At 44.4% G+C, this 23,697-nt stretch overlaps 1 protein-coding gene across 1 annotated transcript in view; it reads right to left on the bottom strand.

The window, feature by feature from the left end:
* The window catches only part of PPT1 (palmitoyl-protein thioesterase 1), a 576,153-nt gene that overhangs the window by 259,456 nt on the left and 293,000 nt on the right, over nt 1-23,697 (bottom strand). The window lies entirely within an intron of this gene.

A 23,697-nucleotide genomic window follows, 5' to 3' on the forward strand; every position in this document is an offset into this window, starting at 1 on the left:
TACATATGACTACAGGCACCTAAAACTCTATGAAGTATCAGTTTCCTCATCCGTAAAATGGGGATACTAATAGTCTATATATCTGTATAGTCTATATATCTAATATATATATGTATTTTTTAAAGACAGTCTTAAAAGGCTCTGGAGTGCAGTGGTGCGATGTCAGCTCACTGCAACCTCTCCTCCCGAGTTCAAGCGATTTCTCTGCTTCAGCCTCCTGAGTAGCTGGAATTACAGGCATGAGTCACCATGCCTGGCTAAGTTTTATATTTTTAGTAGAGATGGGGTTTTGCCATGTTGGCCAGGCTGCTCTTGAACTCCTGACCTCAGGTGATCCGCCTGCCTCAGCCTCCCAAAGTGCTGGGATTACAGGCATGAGCCACCATGCCCGGCAAATAGTCCTTATCTTAAAGGGGTTTTATGGAGATTGAATGCGATGACTCATGTGAGGCGTTTAACCTCGAACCAGCACATAGTAGGTGCTTGATGCAGTTTGGCTTTCATTGTTATTTATGGATAGCTGTTTTACTAGGTTGGCATCCAATGTGGGGAAGCTGGCCACAGGCAGATCTGCTGAAATGATGAATCTAGTTGGAGCTAGAAAAGTCCAGCTCCACAGGGCATGTTAGCAAAGGGCTCTGGACTTTGAAAGGTTGTCCTGGAGCTGAGTTTGGGAGAAAGAGCTTGAGAGAATGTAATTGTTCTGCCTAACAGAGTGAAGAATTTGAAGTTTGTAGGAAGATGAGAGCAGGAGGAGGAGGATGTAAGAGAGGGATGGTAGGCATTGCTTGGGGTGGGTGGGGTAAATCTATAAAGGATTTTTGGAACTGGGATGTCCAAATTTAATTTTAAGTTGTTGGTTTCACATCATTTATCTCTTCATCTTTTGTGGCTAACCACAAAGAAGGCCTTGTGTGAGTAAGTTTTCTTTTGTGTGTGGAAATTATGGAAAGGGGATGAGATTCACAGTCTGGACAGCACACATTGGTGTATTAATTACCTATTGCACCATAACAAATCACCCTAACATTCAGCAGCTTAAAATGACAATTTCAGGCCGAGCACGGTGGCTCAAGCCTGTAATCCCAGCACTTTGAGACGGGCGGATCACGAGGTCAGGAGATCGAGACCATCCTGGCTAACACGGTGAAACCCCGTCTCTACTAAAAAAATATAAAAAATTAGCCGGGCAAGGTGGCGGCGCCTGTAGTCCCAGCTACTCGGGAGGCTGAGGCAGGAGAATGGCGTGAACCCGGGAGGCGGAGCTTGCAGTGAGCTGAGATCCGGCCAGTGCACTCCAGGCTGGGCGACAGAGCCAGACTCCGTCTCAAAAAAAAACAGACAAACAAACAAAAAAAATGACAATTTCTTTGGATTAGGAATTCGGGAGTGGCTCTGCTGGTTCGGTCTGGCTTGGGGTCTGTTATGAGGTCACAGTCAGATGGTGGCTGGGCCTGATGTCACCTAGAAGGCTTCTTAACTCACATGTCTGATGTCTGTACTGGGATGCCTTCAACCGCTGGTGCTGGAACAGCTGGAGTTGCTTGGACAGTTCTCTCCTTTATCCCTTTGTGGGCTTTCCATAAAGTCTCTCCAACATGGCGGCTTCAAGGTAGCGGAACATCCTCTGTAGCAGCTCAGAGGCAGTAGGAGAGCACCAGACTGAAGAGAATTGCCTCTCAGGACCCGTCCTTGGAAGTCATGCAGTGGCAACTTCACTACATTCTTACTGTTGAGGCAATTACAAAGATCTGCCTGGGATCAAGGGGAGGGAACAGAGACCCCACCTCTTCAAGGATAAGTGTTAATGTCACTTTTTTTTGAGATGGACTTGCCCTGTTTACCCCAGGCTGGAGTGCAGTGGCACGATCTCAGCTCACTGCAACCTGCTCCTCCTGGATTCAAGTGATTCTCCTGCCACAACCTCCTGAGTAGCTGAGATTACTGGCGTGCGCCGCCACACCTGGCTAATTTTTGTATTTTTAGTAAAGACAGGCTTTCACCATGTTGGTTAGGCTGGTCTTGAACTCCTGACCTTGTGATCTGCCCACCTCGACCTCCCAAAGTGCTGGGATTACAGGCGTGAGCCACCGCGCCCGACAAATTGTGGGTTGCTAATCTTCTGGTCTATAGATTGCTGCTTAGAAAAAATCAAAATTGGAAAATTTCAGCTAGTATTTCCTCAAATATTGGTTGTTCTCCACAATCTCTCTCTCTTATCTTTGTGGAACTCCAGTTATACATATATTAGATCTTTTAACAGTGTCTATTAGGCCGTAAAGACTGTGATCACTTTTTTTTTCAGTTTTTTCTCCCTCTTTGCTTCAGTTTGGTTGATCCCATTAACTTGTATTTACACTTATGGGTTATTTCTTCAATTATGCCAAATCTACTCAATACATCCAGCACATTTTAAATTTCAGATATTGACTGGGTGTGGTCGCTCATGCCTGTAATCCCAGCACTTTGGGAGGCCGAGGTAGGCAGATCACAAGGTCAGGAGATCGAGAACAGCCTGGCCAACATGGTGAAACCTTGTCTCTACTAAAAATACAAAAATCAGCTGGGTGTGGTGGTGGGCGCCTGTAATCCCAGCTACTTGGGAGGCCAAGGCAGGAGAATCATTTGAACCTGGGAGGCGGAGGTTGCAGTGAGCCGAGATTGCGCCATTGCACTCCAGCCTGGGCGACAAGAGTGAAACTCTATCTCAAAAAAAAAAAAAAAAAACAAAAAGAAAATAAAAGCAAAGAAAAAAAGAGAAACATTTTGCTAGAGATCCTATTTGTAGCCTATCTCAGAGATCCTTAGCTCAAATAAAAAACCTCCTTGATGAGTTTCAAGTCAAGGCTAAATTTTAAAAGAAAAAAACCTTCTTAAGGTTTTTGTTGTTGTTTTGTGTCTTTTTTCTTTCTTTCTTTCTTTTTTTGGTAGAGATAGGACCCCACTATGCTGCTCAGGCTGATGTTGAACTCCTGGGTTCACGTGATTCTCCTGCTTTGGCCTTCCTTCCAAAATGTGGGGATTACAGGCGTGAGCCACTGTGTCAGGCCCTTCTTGAGCTTTTCTTTCATTCCTCTCTTCTTCCTCTTCCTTCTTTTCTCTCTTCTCTCTTTCCTTTCTTCCTCTTTCTCTTTCTTCTTTCCAAAATATTTACCAAACACTTTCTCTGTTTCTAGGCACTGCTCTGTTTAAAATAGAAGGTGCAATTATCCCCAGCAAACTCCTGTTCATCCTTAAAGACACCACCTCCAGAAAGTCTCTTCAGGATCAACAAGCTGGATTAACACAGAGAACATGATTGAAAACTATTTTTATTTTTTTATCCTACAAATATTTGTTGAGGACGTTATGTGTCAGGCCTGTAGTGTGAGAAGATAATTAAAGGACATCATCATGAAGGCAGCAGCTAAGAACTACCATTTATTATTATTATTATTATTTTCATTATTTGGGGACCAAATCTCACTCTGTTGCCCAGGCTGGAGGGCAGTGGCATGATCTCGGCTCATGATGCAGCCTCCACCTCCTGGGTTCAAGTGATTCTCTGCCTTAGCCTCCCAAGCAGCTGGGACTACAGGCCCACACCACCATGCCTGGATAATTTTTGTATTTTTAGAAGAGATGGGGTTTCACCATGTTGGTCAGTCTGGTCTTGACCTCCTGACCTCAGGTGATCCACCCACCTCGGCCTCCCAAAGTGTTAGGAGGCAACCTCCGCCTCCCAGGTTCAAGCGATTCTCCTGCCACAGCCTTCCAAGTAGCTGGAATTACAGGCACCCGCCACCATGCCCAGCTAATTTTTTGTATTTTTAGTAAAGACGAGGTTTCACCATGTTGGCCAGGCTGGTCTCGAACTCCTGACCTCAGGTGATCCTCCCGCCTCAGCCTCCCAAAGTTTTGGGATTACAGGCATGAGCCACCACGCCTGCAGTGACTATTAATTTTGTGTACTGATTTTATGTATCATCTTGACTGGACTAAGGGATATTAGGTGGTAAAACATTATTTCTAGCTGTGCCTTTGAGGGTGTTTTTGGAAGAGTTAACATTTAAATCAATAGACTGACAGCAAAGAAGATCCACCTTCATCTATTTGAGTGGGCAGCATCCAATCCACTGAGGGCTTGAATAAAAAGGCAGAGGAAGGGTGAATTCTCTGTCCTTGAGCTAGGACATCTATTTTCTCTTCCCCTTGGACATCAGAGCTCCTGGTTCCTGAACAAGTTTCCCTCCCCGACCCCACTTTCAGGCCTTCCACTGGGGACTAAATTACACTACCGGCTTTCCTGGTTCTCAGCTTGCGGATGGTTTATCTTTGCACTTCTTGGCCTTTGTAATGCATGAGCCAAAGCCCATAATAAATTTCCTCTTATGTATCTATATATATCCTATTGGTTCTGTTTCTCTGGAGAATCCTGACAAATACGACAATAATATTTACATTTAAATATTTATATTATCATAGTTATTGTTTATAACAATATTAAGCATTTGCTATACGACAGATATTGTATCAGTGTGGCACATGCATTTTGTGTTTAACTCCTCACAACCACTCAACGAGGTAGGTCCCTTGATTATCCTTATTTTATTTATTTATTTGTTTTTAATAGAGATGAGGTCTCACTATGTTTTCCAGGCTGGTCTTGAACTCCTGGGCTCAAGCGATCCTCCCACCTTGGCCTCCCAAAGTGCTGGGATTACAGGTGTGAGCCACTGTGCCCAGCCTATTATCCTCATTTTATTTACAAGAAGATTGAAGCTTAGAGGCGTGAAGAGATTTCCGCAAGGACACACGGCTGTTTCCCACAGTTTCTACCGCTGGATAGGTCTCAGTAACATACGTTTCACCCGTCTTCCACTAAGGCCACAGCATAGGGTTGTGCATTTTAGGATCTACACAAAAAGGGAGAACAGAGGAGTGGGGCTGAGACCCAGCCTGGCGACATTTGCCACAACATTTTATTTTGTTGTTTCTAGCCTTTCTCAGAGAAGTCTTAGGATCTTCTGTTTAACTTTAGCCCTGGGCTGCTCCAGTTTACACTCCTCAGATCTCTAAATTTATTTGTTTATTTATTTACTTATTTATTTATTTTTGAGACTGGCTCTGACTGTTGCCCAGGCTGGAGTGCAGTGGTGCCATCTCGGCTCACTGCAACCTCCGCTTCCTGGGTTCAAACCTCAGCTCCGGCCTCAGCCTCCTGAGTAGCTGGGATTACAGGAGCGCACCACCATGCCCGGCTAATTTTTGTATTTTTAGTAGAGATGGGATTTCACTGTGTTGGCCAGGCTGATCTCGAACCCCAGGCCTCATGTGATTCACCTGCCTCTGGCCCCCACAGTGTTGGGATTACAGGCTTGAGCCACCACGCCCGGTCAAATCTCTAATTTCTAACCTTCCAAACTCCCAATCCTTTCTTCTCACCTCTGATAGGAAGGAGAGGTGGGATGGAGGGCAAGAAGAAAAGGCCCGGCTCCCTTCCCCACCAGCTACTCCTTTAGTCACTCCAGGTGAGCAGTAAATTAGGCTGGTTGGTGCTCTCGCGGCACCTAGTGGTCTTCTGCGGCGGCACACCATGATGACTGCTTGACAAGACGAATTAAAAGCCCCTTTCTCCGGGAGCTCCTAGCGAGATGAAACGGAGATAGAGGCTGATAAAGCACTATAGGAACCCAACGAGGGAGCAATCGTGGTTTCTGGGGAATTAGAATTTAGAATTTGGATTCAGCTAGACTTGGATCCTGGTTCTGCCACATACTGACTGTGACCTTGGGCAAGTCATTTCACCTCTTTAAGCCTCGGTTTCCTCAGTTGTAAGATGGGGAGAGTATCAGTGCCTCTCGATGACCATGAAGTACTTAGCACAGTGCTCAGAACGCTTTGGATATTCGTTTTGGGCAGAAGGAACTTTGTTTTGTTTGTTTGTTTGGGACGTAGTTTCGCTCTTTCGCCCAGGCTGGAGTGCAGTGTGGCAATCTCTGCTTACTGCAACCTCTGCCTTCCGGTTTCAAGCGATCCTTCTGCCTCAGCCTCCGGAGTAGCTGGGATTACAGGCGCCTGCCACCACACTAGGTTAACTGGCAGAAGGAACTTTGTAAGAAAGGCAGGGAGTGGGATGAATATTCAGAAAACAGAGTAGGTGACAGATGATCCGCCTTCCCTGCTAGAGAAGAGCAAACACAGCTGGTCAGTCCCGTGGAGCAAGTTGGGGCGGGGCTGCGTCTCTTAATTACAGCACAGTGAGAGGACCTGGAACCCCTTCCTAGGAACAGCTGCCCATTCTGGGCTGAGCTGGAATCCTAAACAGGTTTGCTCACCTGGACTCTGGCTGCCCTCATATACCTGGGCAGAAAATACCAACCATCAGTTTCCCACAAGTGCTTCTTTCTCCAGGTAGAACAGAGCTCCTCCAAACTCCTCAGAACTGCCAATCCTGACCGTGGTTTCATCTGACCTCCCACTTGTTCCATCTAATTCCTTCCCAGTGCTGGCCCAACACTGATAAGCTTTAGTGTCAGCTTACATGAACTACACTCTCCTGGCTTTCCTCCTACCTCTCCAGCTGTTCTTTCTCAGGCCCCTTGTAGATTTGTTTTCTTTGCACACCCTTACTTAGCACTCTACAAGGTCCGGTCCTGTCTTCTTATTCTTCATACTCTTCCTGGGCCATCTTATCCATCGGGTTGACTTTAACTACTACCTATATGTTTTCCCGAGTCTCAGACCTGCTTATCCAACTGCTTCTCGGATGTTCCACAAGCACCACCAAACTGACATGTCCCAAATAAAATTATCTTCTTGCCCACAAACCTGTTCCTCTTCCTGTGTGGCCTACACAGCCAGTGGTCCCACCGTCTGTCCTATTGCATGAGCCAAAACTATGGATGTCATCCTGGAGAAGAGACTTCCCTCTCTCCTCCCTGAGAAATATCATCGCCTTGTCCCAATGACTATACCTCATAGGTGTTTAATCCATCCACCTATCTCCATCCCCACTGCACCTGCCTCATTCAGCATACCATCCTCTTTTGCTTGGGGTATTGCAACTGCCTCTTATTTTAACTCCTTGCTTCTAGTTTTGCTCCATTGTTTTCCCTCTGTGTTCCTTTCTGAAGGCTCAAGGAGATAATTCATGCCCAGCCTTTCCCACCTTCTAGAGGCTTCCCACTTTCCTTGGTTTCCTCTTCTTCCATCTTCAAAACCAACAAAGTTATGTCTTACTGACCATACTATAGTAAAATCTCCCTGTGCTTCTCTCTTCTGTCTTCCCCTTCCACTTTTTTTTTTTTTTTTTGACGGAGTTTCACTCTTGTTGCCCAGGCTGAACTACAATGGCACGATCTTGGCTCACTGCAACCTCCGCCTCCCAGGTTCAAGTGATTCCCCTGCCTCAGCCTCCTGACTACCTGGGATTACAAGTACTCGCCACTACGTCTGGCTAATTTTGTATTTTTAGTAGAGACGAGGTTTCACCACGTTGGCCAAGCTGGTCTCGAACTCCTGACCTCAAGTGATCTGCCTGCGTCGGCCTCCCAAAGTGTAGGAATTACAGGCATGAGCCACCGTACCCGGCCCCCTTTCCACTTTTAAGGACCCCTGTGATTATTGGGCCTATTAGGTAATGTAGGATAATCTCCCTGTCTCATAATCCTTAGTTTAATCAATTCTTCATAGTCTCTTTTTGCCATGTAATGTAACAGATTCACAGGTTCTGGAGGAATCTTTGGTGGGTCATTATTCTGCCTACCACAGACCATTCTCTGGTCCCAGTACTCATATCTGTCTCACATACAAAATGCATTCACCTTATTCCAAGGTCCCTGAAAGTCTCAGCCCATTAAAGTATCAACTCAAAGGTCACAGTCTCATTTACATCTCATTAGCTCAAGAGTTTCAAATTTATCATAGATATTATCTAAATTAGGTATTGGATGAGACTCAGCATAATCTATCCTGGGGCAAAGTTTCTCTCCATCTGTGGACATGTGAAACTAGAAAATAAGCTTCTGCTTCCAAAATATGATAATGGGTCTAGCGGAGGATAACACTTATAGACATTCCCATGTAAGAGGAGAGAAAGGAAGAGATAGAGGGGTCACCAGTCCCAAGCAATTTCAAAATTAAGTTAGACAAACTCCATTAGGTTTCAAAGCCTGGAAATAATACTTTGCGGCTCAGGACTCTGCCCTCTGGTCTCCCAGCTCTGTCCTCTGAGTCATTCTTCCTTTTTCTTTTCTTTTTTTTTTTTTTTTTTTTTTGAGACGGAGTCTGGCTCTGTTGCCCAGGCTGGAGTGCAGTGGCCGGATCTCAGCTCACTCACTGCAAGCTCTGCCTCCCGGGTTCACGCCATTCTCCTACCTCAGCCTCCCGAGTAGCTGGGACTACAGGCGCCCGCCACGTCGCCTGGCTAGTTTTTTTTGTATTTTTTTTTTTTTTAGTAGAGACAGGGTTTCAACGTGTTAGCCAGGATGGTCTCAATCTCCTGACCTCGTGATCCGCCCATCTCGGCCTCCCAAAGTGCTGGGATTACAGGCTTGAGCCACCGCGCCCAGCCCATTCTTCCTTTTTCATGAAAGATTCAGCACATGGTTGCAGCTGGGTGGTTTTATCAACTTGTTTCCTGCCTGTAGAATTTGGGGGATCTTATAGCTTTCTTTCATTTCATACCCTCTCTATCCCGTTCAGTCCAAGCTCCAGTGTTTCTGCTGGTATAAAATTCTCAAGAACCCTGTGGGTATCTCATATATGTCACTCCATTAGACAAAATGCTCCTTTGCAGATCTTCACTTGATCAGCCCATTTCTATTTCTGTCTTCTGTTGAGGTAGCTGAGGGGATATATGAGTCTCACACTTAATTGCTTCAAAAAACCTCTTATGTGACAGAATACTCTGAACTTTTTTTTTTTTTTTTTGATAGGGTCTTGCTCTGTTGCCCAGGATGGAAGTCAGTAGTGCAATCACAGTTCACTGCACCCTTGACTCTCCAGGCTCAAACAATCCTCCCACCTCAGCCTTCCAAATAGCTGAGACTACAGGTATGCACCACCTACCCAGCTAATTTTGTTGTTGTTGTTGTTGTTGTTTTCCGTAGAGTTGAGGTCTCCCTATGTTTCCCCAGGCTGATCTTGAGCTCCTGGGCTCAAGCAATCCTCCCATCTCAACCTCCCAAAGTGCTGGGATTACAGGCATGGTACTCTGATCTTTTGATCTTTCTGAGGTTGTCCAGCCATGTCCTTGGCTTTTTCTCTAAAGCACACTTTCCTGACAGTGAATTTCATCTTTTTAACATCTTTTGCAATCTGAATAGGCTGAGAATTCCCCCAATCATCGAGTTCTGGTTCATTTTCTATTGAACATTACTCTCAAATTATCTATTTCCTCTCACATTTTACTATAAGCAGCAAGAAGAAACCAGACCACACCCTTCAACACTGCCTGGAAATCTCCTTAGCTAACTACCCAATTTCACTTTTTTGTTGTTGTTGTTGTTTTCTTTTGTTTTGTTTTTGAGACAGGGCCCCACTTTGTCGCCCAGGTTGGAGCACAGTGGCACAATCTCAGCTCACTGCAACCTCTGCCTTCTGGGTTCAAGCAATTCTCCTGCCTCAGCCTCCCTAGTAGCTGGAACTACAGGTGTCTGCCACCATGCCCAGCTAATTTTGTATTTTTAGTGGAGATGTGATTTCACCATGTTGGCCAGGTTAGTCTTGAGCTCCTGACCTTAGGTGATCCGCTCCCCTCGGCCTGCCAAAGTGCTAGGATTACAGGCGTGAGCCACCGTGCCCAGCCTCAAGTCCATTGTTTATAAGTTCTGTGTTTCACATAACTTCAAGGCATTGGCTAAGCTTTTTGTCACTATGTACCAAGGATCCCCTTTCCTCCAGTTTCCCCCAAAATATTCCCCACTTCCTTCTCAGCCATCACCCACAGCACCTTTAACAGCCATATTTCTTCCAAGCCTGTTCATGTTCTCTAAATTGGTTCATATTTTCTTGACTCTGCTCCTCACTGATTTCGGAGTCCTCCCTGTCCAAGCTGTTAGCATCCACATTTCTCCTGACAGTCTATTCAAGGCCATACAGGCTTTTCCCATCATGCTCCTCAGTATTTTTCGTGCCTCTTCCCGAAGTTCAGTTCCAAAGCCACTTCTGCATGTTTAGGTATTTGTTACAGCAATAACATAATCTGTATCCATTTTCTGTTACTCCTATAAGAAATTACTACAAAATTAGTGGCTTAAAACAATACAAATTTCTGGCCAGGCGTGGTGGCTCACACCTGTAATCTCGGCACTTTGGGAGGCCAAGGCAGGTGGATCACAAGGTCAAGAGATCAAGATCATCCTGGCCAACATGTTGAAACCTCGTCTCTACTAAATATACAAAAATCAGCTGGGCATGGTGGCGGGCATCTGTAATCCCAGCTACTCGGGAGGCTGAGGCAGGAAAATTGCTTGAACCCGGGAGGCAGAGGTTTCAGTGAGCCGAGATCGCGCCACTGTACTCCAGCCTGGTGACAGAGCGAGGCTCTGTCTCAAAAAACAAACAAACAAACGCACACAATACAAATTTGTTACTTCTAGCTCAGTAGGTAAGAAGTCCAAATGACACTGGGCTAAAATCAAGACGTGAGCAGGGCTGCATCCCTTTCCTGAGGCTCTAGGGAAGAGTCTATTTCCTTTTCTTTTCTCTCTTCTAGAGGCTTTCTGCATTCTTTGGCTTGTGGCTCTCTTCCTCCATCTTCAAAGTTTAACAATGTGATATCTCCCTGAGCACTCTTGCGCAGTAAAATCTCCTTTGGCTCTCTCTTCTGTCCCCACCTTCCACTTTAAAGGACATTTGTGATTACATTGGGCCAATCTAGTTAATCCAGGATAAACACCTCCTCTCAAAATCCTTAACAACACCTGCAACATCTCCTTTGCCATGTAAAGTAGCATATTCATAGGTTCCAGGGATTAGGATGTGGTCATCTTTGGGGGGTCCTATTTCTGCTTACCACACCCCTCTAAATCTTGTAGTCAATGTGGTCTGTCCAAGCAAACTCAGTCTCGTTAGCCTGCTGCTTAAAACTCTCCAATGGCTTTCCGTGGACTCTCGGATGCAGACCAAATTCTTACTGTGGCTGTTATAAAGCAACGTTTGTGAGTTGGCCCTCCTTTCCTGTGGAGCATCGTGTCTCTCCTTTCTCCTCTCTCCTGCCTCCAGCATCCTGCATTGCAGGCATACTAAACTGCCTGCAGCCTCACCGTGTCAAGGCTGCCATCACCTATCCTTTCTAATATTGTTCCTACTTGCTCCTCATCTAGTTCTCTCTTACTTGTTCTTAGATGACATCTAAACTAGACATCCAAGCTAGACATCTAAACTCTTCTGGAATCCTGCCCTGTCACTCTCCCCCAGACCCTCTGGTCCCAATCTAGCTATGTGCCCCCTCCAATGTGCTCCTGTCAGGGTGTATTGTATGCTACCAGAACGACCCATTTATTTTTCAGTCTCATCTACTAGATTGTAAACTTCAAGAGGGCAGGGACTATATCTGCCTCACTGCTGTATCCTCAGTTGCTTAGCAGGGGTCCAGGGTGAAATAGAAGCTGAGTATTTGCTGAGAAAATGAATGGGCAAGATTCCTTTGAGCTCACACAGTCCGTTCTGTGAACCCTCATTGCATGATTTGCTGGAGGATGATGGCAGAGACGTCCAATGCAAACATCATGATAGAGGAAGTGACTTGGAGCTCAGGGTGGGGGCGGCAGAGGGAGAGCGTCAGGCAGCCGGACCATTGCCTCACTAGTGAATGGCAGTGATTGCAGTTCATTCCTAGCTCAGAAAGCAATGCTTTGAGCCACAACTGTCACAACTCCAGGTTAGTCCCTAAGGAGATCTTTCTTTCTTTCTTTCTTTCTTTCTTTCTTTCTTTCTTTCTTTCTTTCTTTCTTTCTTTCTTTCTTTCTTTCTTTCTTTCTTTCTTCTCTCTTTCTCTCTTTCTCTCTTTCTCTCTTTCTCTCTTTCTCTCTTTCTTTCTTTCTTTCTTTTCTTTCTTTCTTTCTTTCTTTCATAAGGTGTGGTTGTGGGAGGAGTTTCTTTTCTATTGATGCAAAACAGACAACTCAGCTCTAAAGACTGACATTTATTTGCTTTTATTTTTTGTTGTCATTTGTAAAAAGCAAAATAGAGGCTGGACATAGTGGCTTACACCTGTAATCCCATTGCTTTGGGAGGCCAAGGCGGGAGGATCACTTGAGACCAGGAGTTTGACACGAGCCTGGGAAACATAGCAGGCTCCATTTCTACAAAAAATTAAAAAATGTGTCTGGGCATGGTGGCACACACCTGTAGTCCTAGCTACTCCCTGGAGGCTGAGGAGGGTGGAACAGTTTGAGACTGCAGTGAGCCATGATCGTGCCACTGCACTCCAGACTAGGCAATAGAGCAAGACCCTGTCTCTAAGGAAAAAAAAAAAAGTAAACAGTATCTACACTTCCACCTGTTAAAAACACTCTATCAATTTATCCACGCACCCCCCCACCACACACATGCACAATTTTCATTTTTCTTTCTTTTTTCTTTTTTTAAAATAGGGTCTCACTATGTTGCCCCAATGCCCACGCTGGTTTTGAAATCCTGGGCTCAAGCAATCCTCCCACCTCAGCCTCCCAAAGTGCTAGTATTATAGGCATGAGCCACTGCACCCAACCTTTTATTTTCATTTTTAAATCTTTCTTCACAATTTTCTCTTCTTCAGCATATCGTGGATTTATTTCCTGATCAGTATATAAAGATCTTTCTCATTGTTTTTTAATATTTTATTAAATACATTTAGAATACATCTATTGTGTATTATAATGTTAAATTTGCATCTGGCTGGAGGAGAAAGGAGGGGAAGTATTATGCTGGAGTTTCTTTCTTTTCTATATTATATTATATTATATTATATTACATTACATTATATTAGAAAGTAGTCTTCAGACCAGGTATTTCTATCACCCCTTTTTTTTTTTTTTTTTTTTTTTTTTTAAAGAGATAGGTCTTGCTATGTTGAGACCCAGGCTGGTCTCAAATTCCTGAAGTCAAGCAATCCCATCTAGGCCTTCCAAAGTGCTGAAATTGCAGGTGTGAGTCACTGCATCTGGCCACAATATACTTTTAAAGTCACTTTTATATCTGTTAGTAGCTGATGTGCCCACCAGAATCAAGGAACTAGATGTTGAAAATGCAACCGCTTTCCCTGCTCTCACCCTTCACCCCTATATAAATACATTATTTAACCAGCCCTTATGTTTACAAAAATGTGAATAATGCTGTGAAGAAAGTTACAACACATAATGCTTTTGCGTTTATTAAATCGTGTCCTTTGGATTTTGGATACTGCTAGAACAGGTTCTCAAAGACAAGAATAGGATTTTTTTTTTTTTTTGAAACAAAGTCTAGCTTTGTTGCCCAGACTGGAGTGCAGTGGCATGATGACAGCTCACTGCAGCCTCAACCTCCTGGCCTCAAGTGATCCTCCTGCCTCTGTCTCCTGAGTAGCTGGGACTACAGGTGTGCACGACCACACCTGGCTAACTTTTTAATTTTTTGTAGCCATGGAGTCTTGCTATGTTGCCCAGGCTAGTCTCAAACTCCTGGCCTCAAGAGATCCTCCAGTCTCAGCCTCCCAAAGTGCTGGGATTACTGCCATGAGCCACTGCACATAATCAAAAGTATGATTTTTTAAAAAATCATTTAATATATTGCTGGTGTTTTTCAGAAAATAATTTTTAACCAATTTAAACTTCCAAGTAAATGAAAATCCGTAGTTCCTCGTATACTCCACAACATTAGGTATTATAATTAAACTTATTTTGGCCGGGCGCGGTGGCTCAAGCCTGTAATCCCAGCACTTTGGGAGGCCGAGACGGGTGGATCACGAGGTCAGGAGATCGAGACCATCCTGGCTAACATGGTGAAACCCCGTCTCTACTAAAAAATACAAAAAACTAGCCGGGCGATGTGGCGGACACCTGTAGTCCCAGCTACTCCGGAGGCTGAGGCAGGAGAATGGCGTGAACCCGGGAGGCGGAGCTTGCAGTGAGCTGAGATCCGGCCACTGCACTCCAGCCTGGGCAACAGAGCGAGACTCCGTCTCAAAAAAAAAAAAAAAAAAAAACTTATTTTGCTGGTTTGATAAGTTTTTTAAAAATATAGTTTCATTTATTTTTAATTTTTTTAAAGAGACAAACTCTTGCTCTGTTGCCCAGGCTGGAGCGTACAATCATAGCTCACTGCAACCTGGAACACCTGGGCTCAGGTGATCCTCCTGCCTCAACCTCCCAAAGTTCTGAGACTACAGGCGTGAGCCACCTGGCCTGGCTTAAAAATCTATTTATTTATTTATTTAATTTTTGAGACACAGTCTTACTCTGTTGCCCAGGCTGGAGTGCAGTGGTGCGATCTCGGCTCACTGCAGCCTCCACGTCCTAAGTTCAAGCGATTCTCCAGCCTCAGCCTCCCGAGTAGCTGGGACCACAAGTGCACCACCACGCCTGGCTAATTTGTGTGTGTGTATTTTTTTTTTTTCTTTAAGGAAAGACAGAGTTTCACCACATTGGCCAGGCTGGTCTCAAACTCTTGACCTTAGGTGATTTGCCAGCCTTGACCTCCCAAAGTGCTGGGATTACAGGCATGGCTCCTGGCCAAATCTCATTTTCATATGTATTTCTTTCATTGGTAACAAGGCTGAATATTTTTCTTATGTTTATTAACCACTTACACTTTTTCTGTGAATTGTCTTCAGATGATTCTTGGGTTTTTGTTGTTGTTTGTTTGTATTTTGAGACAGAGTCTTGCTCTGTCACCCAGGCTGGAATGCAGGGGCACAATCTCAGCTCACTGCAGCCTCCGCCTCCCAAGTTCAAGTGGTTCTCCTGGCTCAGCCTCCAGAGTAGCTGGGATTGCAGGCATGAGCCACTGTGCCCGGCCTGTCTTCAGGTAATTCTTTGTTTATTTTTTTGTTGGAGGGCATTTTTATTGATTTATAGTATAGCATACACATTTTTAGTGTAGTGTTTTAGGATATTAACAATTCGGCATATTTGTGGTACATATTCTTCCAGCTAGTTGCTTTCCTTTAAATATAATTTATGATCTTTTAAAACATACATTAAGTGCGTGTGTGTGTGTATGTGTGTGTGAGATTTATTCCATTCCATGAATTTTATGCTTAGAAAAATTTTTGGTCATTTCTTCTACATACTCGTCTATTTTTTTCAAATTTATTTTGGTGTGTTTTCAATTTCTCACTATTATAAATAATGTTTTAAAAATCCTAGCTGGGTGTAGTGGCTCACACCTTTAATCCCAGCACTTTGGGAAGTCGAGGTAGGCAGATTGTTTGAGCTCAGGAGTTCAAGACCAGCCTGGGTAACATAGCGTGACCTCATCTCTGCAAAAGAAAAATAATTTTTTAAAATAAATAAAATACTTAAAAAATCCTTGTATTCGCCAGGCGCGGTGGCTCAAGCCTGTAATCCCAGGACTTTGGGAGGCCGAGGCGGGCGGATCACGAGGTCAGGAGATCGAGACCATCCTGGCTAACACGGTGAAACCCCGTCTCTACTAAAAATACAAAAAACTAGCCGGGCGAGGTGGCAGGCGCCTGTAGTCCCAGCTACTCGGGAGGCTGAGGCAGAAGAATGTCTTGAAAGCAAAATATCAAGAATATATTTTATTCTTGAAAGCAAAATATCAAGACAGAGTACACAATATTCTAAGACATTTGATATGTGTTTCTGAATTGTTCTCTAGAATTGAGTTAACAAATTACAACCCCCTCCCTGCCAGCATTATACAAGGTTACCTGCTTTCCACTTCCCAGCCCAGGAAGTATTATAGTTTAAAAATCTTTGCCCACATGGAGGTTGAAATACAATTTTAGGCCAGGCGCGGTGGCTCACGCCTATAATCCTAGCACTTTGGGAGGCTGAGGTGGGTGGATCACCAGAGGTCAGTAGTTTGAGACCAGCCTGGCCAACACGGTGAAGCCCCGACTCCACTAAAAATACAAGAATCAGCTGGGCATGGTGGCGTGCACCAGAGAATGAGGCAAGAGAATCGCTTGAACTTGGGAGGCAGAGGTTACAGTGAGCAGAGATCGCACTACTTCACTCAAGCCTGGGAGACAGAGCAAGATTCTGTCCCCCCTCGAAAAAAAATTAATAAACTTATGAAAAAATTTGCTCTCACTAGAAATCAAAGAAATACAAATCAATGGAAGAACAAAATACTATTTCTTTTTCTTTTCTTTTCTTTTTTCTTTTTTTTTTTTTTGAGATGGAGTCTCGCTCTGTTGCCTTGGCTGGAGTATAGAGGTGCAATCTTGGCTCACTGCAACCTCCACTACCAGGGTTCAGGCAATTCTCCTGCCTCATCCTCCTGAGTAGCTGGGATTACAGGCACATGCCACCACGCCCAGCTAATTTTTGTATTTTTAGTAGAGGCAGGGCTTCACCATGTTGGCCAGGCTGGTCTCGAACTCCTGACCTCGGGTGATCCACCTGCCTCGGCCTCCCAAAATGCTGGGATTGCAGACATGAGCCACTGTGCCTGGCCTCATTTTTGTTTTTCTTTAAAGTGCTTGCTCATGTTATCTTCTCTATTTTCCTATTGGGATGTTTAATTTATTAAATTCTCTCACAATTTCATTTCTGTGAATTTTTCTTAGATTATTCTTTTTGCTTTTGGATGCTGATGTTGCAAAGTTTTGTAATGTTAATGATAAAGCTGGGGTCAAAAATAGGCCTGCTGTTCATAGTCAATAATAACGATAGGTACCCCTTGTTGAGCACGTACAGTATCCCAGGTACTTCTCAGACACTTCTCATCTATATAGTTTCTAATTTTCACAACCACCTTTTTATCCTCATGTTACAGATGAGGAAACTGCAGCACACAGAGGTTAAGTATCTTGCCTTAGGTCACACAGCTAGTAAGTGGCACAGCTTTTTATTATTTTGAATCCTCATAACAGCTGGTACTAAATTGTATTCTTTTTCCTTATTTTTTTTTTTTTTATGATGGAATCTCACTCTGTTGCCAGGCTAGAGTGCAGTGGTGCCATCTCGGCTCACTGCAACCTCCACCTCCTGGGTTCAAGTGATTCTCAGATTCTCATGCCTCAGCCTCCCAAGTAGCTGGGATTACAGGCACGTGTCACCACACCTAGACATTTTTTTTTGTATTTTTAGTAGAGACAGGGTTTCACCGTGTTGGCCAGGATGGTCTGGATCTCTTGACCTCGTGATCTGCTTGTCTCGGCCTCCCAAAGTGCTTGGCTTACAGGCGTGAGCCACTATGCCCAGCCACAAAATTATTTTCTCTGCAATCCCAGCATCAGTGTTCCATTCCTTCTAAGCTGACTTGCAGAAGCACCTTGTCCAACATGTTATCTCCAACATTGAGTCAGTTGGAAATGGCAGAGAGCAGGCAAGTCAGACAGAAGGCAAGAATCATCTCCCACCTTTCCACAGAGTCAAGGTTGGCTGGGGGGGCAGTACTCCCAGGCCTCTCAGAGGCTGTGGGGTTGAATCTCCCACCAGTGAGGAGGACAGGTGTGTGACCATGTGTTCCCAGTATCAAGAAGCTATGGAGTAGCTGCCCAGCAGAGTACTCTGAGGTCATGGAATAGGTCATAAGATGAAGCCAACAGCTAGATAGCATCAGGGCCAGAGACTAGGCCAGGTGAGCCAACAGAGAGGCAGCCGCTGGTTTCCTGAGTCATGGCCTTCAGCAGGGGTCAGTAGAATACCCAAACAGAACAAACAGGACATCCTCGCGTGTGCCTCAGGGTATACAAGTACCAGACACATAGGAATCAGATCAGACCCACCAGATCATGTTGGGGATTAACAAAGGGTGCACAACGCAGAGTGCACACCTGAGGTCCCTACTGCATGACACCATAAAAGCATGATCAGAAGAGGTTCAGGAATCAGTGAGAACTTCCAGGACAGAACAGGAATCAGTGAGAGCTTCCAGGACAGAAGAGGGTGGGCTGGCAACGATGGGTGACCCATCTGTTTCTCAGTAAGAGACAAAACCGGGAGGAAACTGTATTATTGGTGCAAAACTGAATTTGTGTGGTGATTTGCAAATCTGCGCTACTTCCTGTTCAGGATCCAGTTATGTAAATCATATATTTGGGTAAGTAGGGCCCCAACCAGTGAATTCAGGGAAGTTGCCACCTAAGTCAACGGCCCTAGTAAGGCCCTATTGTGTCTATTTGGATGAAGATTTCAGGTACGTGGCACCTAAAGACTTCTTAAACTCAGGAATTAATTGGAAGGAACCAAAACAACACCATTAGTGAAGAGGTTTAGTCATGTGAAGAACATTTCTGTATCTTTTTCTAAAACAAACATTTAAAAATTCTGTTGTTTACTGGGATTTTTACAAAATCATTTCTCTTTGGATTAAGAAACCTGCGATACTATTCTGCCCCATTCTGCTCACTAACTCGTTACAAATAATCATTATAAGCCTCCAGAGTGGAGACTCTGAAGACTGAAAGTCAGGAGCAGATCCAAACAATCTCCCTCCTTACCCAGAATCACAAGGACCTGTCGTAGACAAGAAGTTCCCTTGTGCTTGTCCTACTCTCCTTGGAAAAGAATCCTCTCTTGTTCCATTTTCTGGTGGCTTCTGGAGTGCCCCGGCTTTGATGGGGAGCTGGTGGGTCTCTCTTCACAGATGTCCCACTCCCTCCTTTCTCATCATTTGGGAGTGGTGACAGACAGCAAGGCTGAGAGGTTATTGGAGAGAGGAGGGACTCTGTGGCCTGACAAGGAGGGGAAAAGGAGACACTCATCTCTCGGCACTTGTTGGAGATTGTCCATTGCAGACATTGCACAGGAAAGGCTGTGGACAAGAAGATAGAATCCCAACTCTGGTCTGAACTCTGTCTTTTCTAGTTAACCTGGATCTAGAGTCTGGTCTGAGTATAAATTTATTCTGGTGACGAATACAGAATACAATGATTAACTCCTTGACTCCTTAAAGAAATGATTCTTTTATTTATTTATTTATTTATTTATTTTTTGAGACAGAGTTTCACTCTTATTGTCCAGGCTGGTGTGCAATGGCACGATCTTGGCTCACTGCAACCTCTGCCTCCTGGGTTCAAGTGATTCTCATGCCTCAGCCTCCGGAGTAGCTGGGATTACAGGCATGCACCACCACACCCGGCTAATTTTGTATTTTTCATAGAGATGAGGTTTTACCGTGTTGGTCAGGCTGGACTCGAATTCGTGACCTCAGGTGATCCACCTACCTTGGCCTCTCAAATTGCTGGGATTACAGGGGTAAGCCACCGTGCTCAGCCTACTTTCACTTTTTTTTTTTTTAATAGTGACATGGCTTTACCATGTTGGCCAGGCTGGTCTCAAACTCTTGGCCTCAAGCCATCTGCCCGCCTCGGCCTCCCAAAGTGCTGGAATTACAGATGTGAGCCACCACACCCAGCCAGATTCTTAAACTTCTTTGGGTTATGCACATCCCTGCAAATCTGGGGCCCTCTCTCCAGAAGACTGCACACACCCACACATCCATGAATTTTTATTCTTTTTGTAAAGCGAAAGCAAGTTTATTAAGAAAGTAAAGAAACAAAAGAATGGCTACTCCATAGGCAGAGCAGCCGCATGAAATTTTTCATACAATTTCAGAGGGTTGATATTATAGATAATACTTACAATAAATAGTGTTGATAAGGTACCAAAGTCCATCTGTGGACCCAGGATAAGATGCCCTCCAAGCTTTAATGATATTAGGAACAGGGTGGAGTTCAATCTTCTCAACACAGCATACAAGGCCTTTCGTGATCGGGCCCTCCCCCTCCATCCAGCTTCTCCTAATGCTTGCCACACGTAGCCTCTCTAGGCAGCTCACAGTTCTTTCTCACTTCTGCATTTTCATGCATATTAATCTCTCTGCCTGTAATGTTCTCCTCCCTGATTGCTCGGAAAAGAACTCAACTCTGTCAAGGCAGAGTTCATCACTTCCTTCTCTTCTTCCTTCTTTGTTGTTTCCCCTGCTCATTTTAAAATATTTTAATTAAAAAAATATATATATTTGCTTTTAAAGACAGGGTCTTGCTCTGTCATCCAAGCTGGAGTGCAGTGGCATGATCATAGCTCACTGCAACCTTGAACTCCCTGGCTCAAGCAATTCTCCCACCTTAGCTAGGACTACAGGAGCAAGCCACCATTCTCTGCTAATTTTTTAAAAAAGTTTGTAGAGACAGTGCCTTGCTATGTTGCCCAGGCTGGTCTCAGACTCCTGGCCTCAAGCAATCCTCCCTCCTTGAGGTCCTAAAGCTCTAAGATTACAGGTGTGAGCCACCATACATGGCGCCTCCTGCTCATTTTTGATGGGAAAGGATTCTTTTAGCGTGATGAGTAATGATCTCGACCACAATTGATAGATATTAACAATAATGAAATTTCTATGTCTAGGTACTCCCATCTGAAGAATCTGAAAGTTCAAAGACTATGTTTGCAGATGGAGTCAAGCATGACATTTATCCTTGGTCCTGACCACCATGGACTCCATGGCAGACATTGTCCCGGGCTGCCCACAGCCATGTCCAGCACCCACCTCTCTTGCTGCCTCCTGCCATAAGGGCTTTCCTGGTGTCCTTTGCAGTTAGAGGCTGAGCCATGCAACCTGGTTTTGGCCAAGGAGTCTTAAGGGAAAGACTGCTGGGAGCTTTCTGTTTTCCTGATAAAAGGAACAGCTAAGACTGGGGACATTCCTTTTCTCTTCTTCCTTCATTGAAAGATGATGCAATGTTTAGAGCTGTGGTGACTGTCTTGTGACCATGAGGTGATCTGCATGAGCAGCAGTTCTCAAACTTGAATGTGCACCAGAATAATCACCCAGAGTGATTATAATCCAGAGATATTATATCCAGAGTGATCTAAAACCAGAGATATTATAATCACCCAAAAAAATCTTTATTTTTTTGAGATGGAGTTTTGCTCTTGTCGCCCAGGCTGGAGTGCAATGGCACGATCTTGGCTTACAGCAACCTCCGCCTCCCAGGTTCAAGCGATTCTCCTGCCTCAGCCTCCTGAGTAGCTGGGACTACAGGCATTTGCCACCATGCCGGGCTAATTTTTTGTTTTTTTAATAGAGATGGGTTTTCACCATGTTGGCCAGGCTGGTCTCGAGTCCCTAATCTCAGGTGATCCACCCTCCTTGGCCTCCCAAAGTGCTAGGATTACAGGTCACTGCACCTGACCCAGAGGGCTTCTTAAAAGAGACTGGCGAGCCCTGTCCTCAGAGGTTCTGATTCATACATCTAGAGTGGGCTGAGAATTTGCATTTCTTTCTTTCTTTCTTTTTTTAAACAGACAAGGATCTTGCTATGTTGGCCAGGGTGGTCTTGAACATCTGACCTCAAGCAGTCCTCCTGCCTCAGCCTCCCAGAGTGTGAGCCACTGTGCCTGGCCAGAATGTGCATTTCTAACAAGTTGCCAGGTGACACTGATGCTGCTTGTCTGGGGACCACACTTTGAGAACCATTGAATATCAGGATAAAAATACAATAGGTTGAGGATGGCAAAGCAGAATGATAAAGCCTGGGTATTGATGGCCTTGTCCAGTAACTGAATCAATGTAAACCACTCCCTTGCCTCTGGATTTCTTGTTCAGTGATAAAATAAACCACTCTTCAAGCTACTGTGAGTTGGGTTTCTCGTGATTCTCATTCAAAGGCCTTCTGAACTTACAGAGAGCTGGGCTCTGTAGGCAGGGCACAAGCAGAGAAAAATCCAGTGGGATGCTCATCCGAGGGTGACTTCAAATGGAATAAAGACTGCCTCAACAGGAAATGTCTCAAATTATCTCCTAGAGTCCATGGGGGTTGATAATAGTAAGATTGTGAGGTTTTGTTGTTGTTGTTGTTTGTTTGTTTTGTTTTTCTTTTGAGACGGAGTCTCACTCTGTCGCCCAGGCTGGAGTGCAGTGGCGTGATCTCGGCTCACTGATCTCCGCCTCCCAGGTTCAAGCGATTCTCCTGCCTCAGCCTCCCAAGTAGCTGGGACTACAGGCGCCCACCACCACACCCGGCTAATTTTTGTATTTTTAGTAGAGATGGGGTTTCACCATATTGGCCAGGCTGGTCTCAAACTCCTGACCTTGGGATCCGCCTGCCTTGATCTCCCAAAGTGCTTGGATTACAGGCGTGAGCCACTGCACCCAGCCAAGTTTTTTTATATAAGGTTAGTTAATTTTTTTTTTAATGAGAATTGTTTTGGATTTTATTAGCTTTAGTAGTATAACTTGTGACCAACTAGGTTGGCATATCAGAGCAGTGAAATGAACCAAAACATTGAATAATCTTTTTTTTTTTTTTTGAGACAGAGTCTCACTCTGTCACCCAGGCTGGAGTACAGTGGCGTAATCTCGGCCCTCAGCTCACTCCAATCTCCACCTCCCAGGTTCAAGTGATTCTCCCGCCTCAGTCTCCCAAGTAGCTGGAATTATAGGCACCCACCACCAAACCCAGCTAATTTTTGTATTTTTAGTAGAGATGGGGTTTCACCATGTTTGTCAGGCTGGTCTCAAACTCCTGGCCTCAAGTGATCTGCCCGCCTCACCCTCTCAAAGTGAGGCCTGAGGTGCACCTGGCCTCATTTGAAGGTTTTACAGATCATTTTATGACGATACTGATAAAGAGATTTGTCTCATGCAGTTATGTTTTCCATACTGAAGTAGAATATAAAAATAGTTGCTGAGTTAAACATAGTAATATTAGGTTAATGCAAAAGTAATTGTGGTTTTTGCCATTAAAATTAATGGCCACTAATAGAAACTGACCAGAGTTCTATTCTTGCTTTGCCACCTTCAACACTCTTCCAGCCTCTACTCAGGGTATGATAGTGGTGCTTTTGCCTCTGACTAGTTTTCAAAGAGAATGATGAGTATCAGTGCCTGTTTACTAAGCTTTTTTGTTTTGGTCTCTTTTTTGCTTATTCCTCATTATCACTATGCTATTATACTTTCAATATGTATTCATAATAGTTTATTTGTAATTTTTAATTTTTGTGGGTACATAGTAGGTGTATGTACTTATGGGGTACATGAGATATTTTGATACAGGCATACAATGCATAATAATCACATCAGGGTAAATGAGGTGTCTCAAGCATTTATTCTTCATGTTACAAACAATTCAATTATACTCTTTAAGCTATTTTAAAATATACAATAAATTATTTTTTACTATAGTCACCCTGTTGTACTATCTAATACTAGATTTTTTTTTTTTTTTTTGCAATAGAGTATCACTTTGTTGCCCAGGCTGGAGTGCAGTGGCACCGTCAGGGCTCACTGTGCACCCTTGACCTCCCGGGCTCAAGTGATCCTCCCTTCTCAGCCCCCCAAGTATCTGGAACTATAAGCATGTGCTAATTTTTAAATTTTTTTGGACAGATGAGGTCTCACTATGTTGCTAAGGTTGCTCTACAACTCCTGGGCTCAAACGACCCACCTGCCTCAGCCTCCCAAAATGCTGCGGTTATAGGTGTGAGCCACGGCACCCAGCAAATACTAGACCTAATTCATTCTATCTAACTATATTTTTGCACCCATTAACCATTCCCACTTTCCCCCACCCTGCCTCTGGTAACCATCATTCTACTCTCTATCTCCATGAGTTTC

The sequence above is a fragment of the Macaca thibetana genome, chromosome 1 (genome assembly GCF_024542745.1).
Source record: "Macaca thibetana thibetana isolate TM-01 chromosome 1, ASM2454274v1, whole genome shotgun sequence".
NCBI lineage: Eukaryota > Metazoa > Chordata > Mammalia > Primates > Cercopithecidae > Macaca > Macaca thibetana.